Genomic DNA, 4,334 nt, shown 5'->3' on the forward strand with positions numbered 1-4,334 from the left:
GGGGGGGGGGGGGGGCGGATAACGGATGCGCGGTACAATCATATTCGAAATTTTTCAAAACTTTTCCATCATTTACGCAAAAGAGAGTCCTTTTGTTCACAAATATCCGGCTACTTTTGTTTGAACTCTCGGGGTCGGTGACTTTTGACACTATTCCGAATATAGCGAGTGTCTCCCGTCGTCGACACTAAATTAATTAACTCGGTGGGAATGTATTCCCGTCGTGCATGTTCCCGCCAGGAATTCACCTCTATTTACATATCTGTCGCCTGATGTTTCTAGTTTTATTCATCGCTTTATTACGCCAATGATGTGCGAGCGAAGTTCGCGTCGATTTAAAGATGCGCTCATCTCGCACATCTCAAGGTGCTCGTTGACAGTTGACAACCGCGGAACGGCACTGATGTTTTAACGCGGCGCGTTATCGCTACCAATTTTCCATACTCTTCTTCATCGCGGACGCATCTGCGATGCCGAACGGACTGCAGTGGTCGAACAACGATCGGCAAAGTCGATCCGTTCTCGCTACACGTTTTGCCGTATTTACCGCGTCGTTTACTTCGTGCCGTACGTACCGTTACGTTTCGTTTGAAGGAAAAGTGCATTGCCCGGCGCTCTCGAGAAGCGCATTATCCCGCGTAAAGCGGCTGTGAATAGACGCGCGAGTTCTCCCGACGTGATCGAAAAGTATCTCGGAATTTTCGTTAGATAACGTCACGAGCATGTCACGGCGAGAAATGTGTTCGCGCGAGAGAACGTACTTTACAGGAAGCCAACAAGAGGCGGCTTAAGCACGTGAAGAACGACTCGTCCAAGTTCAAGGAAAGCTTAAATTGGGTCAACGATTCGTTAACGCGAGAGTCGAGAAAAAACAGAGACCCAGGAAAGTCAATAGTTTGTTTTTCTTTGTTTTTTCTTCGCCAGTGAGCCTCGACAATGTTGACTTTCTTTCGTTACAGTTTTTACCGTGCGCCTTGTATACGCGCAAAAGTGCGGCGATAACAACGGAAGCGTTAACTGAAAAGTGAAACAGCGTTTTTTCTGTTTATTTACTTCTAAGGCGGCGGTTTAAAACATCGCGCGGTGCGGCGTACAATAACCGCTTCCTCAGCTGCGCTTTCTACAGTTTCCCACATTTTTCCTTTCCTCCGGACATACGCTCGTCTCATTTAATATGTAGAAAGTGTAAGAAAGTGCAGTTGGATCTATTATCTATGTATGCGATTCAACGCAGCGCAGACCGAATAGTCACTATTCAGCCGATTTTCCGGGGTGTCTTTAAAGGGTGGCGCTATATGGGTCACTGGCCGCGATGCCTTCAATTTCGCCTATCGACCGCGCTCAAGTTTCGACGAGACATACACTCGCACACAACGCAGACAAACTTCCTCGCTCGCTCGTTCGGATAGTTACCATACAGGTGTCCGAGATGGTCACCGACCATGAGGGTGTCGGAGGAGTCATACACTGTATCACGGTATCTTGGAGCGGCAGAAGAAGACGGGAAATATAAGTGTCGAAATACTCCCGCGATACACGCACACGCGAAAATACGAGATGTCTTAATAGTGCGCGCGCGATCTCTCTGTGCCGAGGGGAGAGAAGAGACGACACACAGCGCGACAAAGAAAACACCGAGGAAAAAACAGAGCAGCCAACAAGGAGACCTATCTCGTGACGCTGCCGTCCGAAAACTCGTGCTGCGCGCTTGATGCAGCCGTCACGGTGTACCCCCACCATCGCCGCCGATGCTGCCGCCGCCGCCGCCGCTGCCGCCGCCGCAGCCGCCGCCGCCGCCGCAGCCGCTGGAAGTTAATCGCGGAGGAGAAACCCCTCGTGTACTACCTTCGGAGCCCGCATCGCTGGCGCCGTGCACTCCCTATGGTCGAAACGACCAGACTCGTGTGCTACACGTCGAGCTTAATTCATCGTCGAATTGAAGGTAGAATAGAGACGAGAATATCAATGTAGCGAGGCTTGCGAATCTCAACATTGCGTTAATCTTCCGTGTGCAATCATATTCTTTGGGACGTACAGTACAATCTGGGCCTGATCCGGACAACTATAAACTACTATGTCTAAAATCAATAGTATTTTAGACAAATTTTTTTCTAGAGATATAGAGATTACTGAAAATTTCTTACACACACACACTATCGTGTTTTTCACGTTAGAACCTGTCGAATTCACTGAACTCGCAGCGATGCGAAACTTTCAATTTTTATAGCTCCAGCTACAAAAGAAAATTCACATTGGCGGAAAAGCAGAAGGCCATCATAACTCGCGCTGGTAAGTACATTCTGCAGAAATGATTGTACAGACACATAGAGTCGACATTGTATACGAAGGATTAAATTTCTCCTTCTTAAATATGACAAACGAAAATTTTGATTTATTCGTAGGTTTAGCAAAGTCTTTTTGGAAAATGAACTTTCATCTTCGCGGCTGTCACTTGCGTCAGATGCACTCGTGCATACCTTACGCGTAAAAGATTAAAAAGGGAAAAAGTCGCGTAATCACGAGAACATGCCGCGAGTATATCGGCGACTTCTCGAGCGGCTTATCTGAAGTGCTCGAAAGACAAGATAATATCGCACGACGACGACGACGACGACGACGAAGCGCAGAACCAAGTGCATCCAGGCGCCTCGTATCTCTTCGCAGGACACGCGCACGATCGTACAGGCGAGACAACGGTGCGTATAACATACGTGCTCGTCACGCACCGCCGTCGTATCTGTATAATCCGATCTGAGGCACGACGGGAGGATCTCCCTTTTTCTTCCCTCTCATTTGGAGCGGCTCGGTCTTAATGATACGTCGGTTACACGAGCCGAGCCCTGCAGGGACGTATGATTAAGCGCGGCCGCGTTTCAAGCTCGCGCGATACCCTTCTATCGTGCGCGGGTATGTCACGTTTTTGCGAAAGCATTGCCGTATTTGTTAAATAAAGTCGGGGATATTTCGTCGCTTCTGCCTGCATATAAAGATCTCGTTCTTTGTCGGCTGTCCAGCAACTGAACACCATCCAGTCAATGAACAGTTTGCAATATTTGTTATAACATTAAGATATGTATGGCGCACTTTATGGTTCAAGAGAGTAACCAGAGGCAACTCACAGGTTATGTGATTATGTTAAATAAAGTGCGCTGCAGAAGGTTAACTTGACCATTCAAAATATCGGGGTTTGGCGCTGAAGTGTACAAGTTGCTGTACAGATCATTTTATAAGAGATCCGATTCTTTTCAGAACTGAATTCTAGGAACCGTGCGCAAAGTTAACGTTCGTGTCGACGCGCTTCTCGCGTGTTTCTCGTTACGTGGCTCATTAAATAGGACTCGCACCTTCGGTCAAGTCGCGCATCGCTCGTCGAAGGTGCAGCTAATGCTTTCGCGAGCGCGCCTGCCTTCTCGCAACGACGACCTTTTTACGTAGCGTGTACTACACGCGTCCGTTCCGCATGTACACCGCGCAGCCCGTCGTAAAGTACATCGAAGGTCCATTCAGCTTTATATAGCCGACGTATATGTGTTCTACACCACACGCGTACACTAATTTAAGGCACTAACCAACATGGGCACACCGGTGCGAGTAATGGCGAGCTTACTCGTTGCAATGAGGGGACTCTTCGCCTTTCCTCCCTCTCCTCTCCTTTCCACTCTTTCTTTCATACCTTACGTTTGCCCTCCGATACGCACTTTCGCCAACGCTACGAGACATGACGCACGGCGCGACTTCGTCGAGACCGATGGGCGGCACCTAAGGGCGCCTCACGCGAGGAATAACGTGCATTATATATCCCCGACTATATGTCGCTGCTATCATCAGTGATATTTTCTACACGGACAAACGCCTTGGGCACTCACGTTTTACAGGATAACCTGCGGCGATCTTCGTTTTTAATGACGGATTTTCCATCTAACTTACAACTGATCTTTCCTTTACGAGAATACGAAGGGAAATTCTTAGTTCGCTCCGTTGTTTATACGTCATTAAACACTCGACAATGAGTGTCTTTCGTGGTGAATTTGTTGCCTGTATGAAGTTAGCCCCCCACTTTTCGAATTTATTAATTTTGACAGTTGTGCTGATTTGTGCTAGGTTTGTGCTACATTGTGCTCGAATTATAAATTTTTAATACGAAAAATGAGCGAGAAAAATGGAAAAAACCGTTTTTTTTGGTAGCCCCCCACTTTTTGATTTTCGAAATTTTTTTTATTGTGCTAGGTTGTGCTAAGTTGTGCTAACATTGTGCTAAAGTATTATCTTCGAAAAATAATCATGAAAGGAATAAAACGAAAAAAACGATTTTAGGCAGAAAAGAAGAAAAGTAA

The 4,334-nt window shown here is 47.1% G+C and overlaps 1 protein-coding gene across 3 annotated transcripts in view; it reads right to left on the reverse strand.

Annotated features, from left to right (window-relative positions):
- LOC116848794 overlaps window positions 1–4,334 on the reverse strand; it is a 48,582-nt gene that overhangs the window by 33,449 nt on the left and 10,799 nt on the right. The window contains exon 1 of one of the 3 annotated variants that reach the window (XM_032825275.1): window positions 1,414–1,704. The exons of the other annotated variants lie outside the window; for them this stretch is intronic. The gene's annotated coding sequence lies outside the window, so the exon portion shown is untranslated. Of the gene's footprint in view, window positions 1–1,413; window positions 1,705–4,334 lie in introns of those variants that run through there. 3 annotated transcript variants of the gene reach the window in all.

This window comes from Odontomachus brunneus, unplaced genomic scaffold (genome assembly GCF_010583005.1).
Source record: "Odontomachus brunneus isolate Ranch 3 - 2012 unplaced genomic scaffold, Obru_v1 Obru_scaffold_100, whole genome shotgun sequence".
Classification (NCBI taxonomy): domain Eukaryota; kingdom Metazoa; phylum Arthropoda; class Insecta; order Hymenoptera; family Formicidae; genus Odontomachus; species Odontomachus brunneus.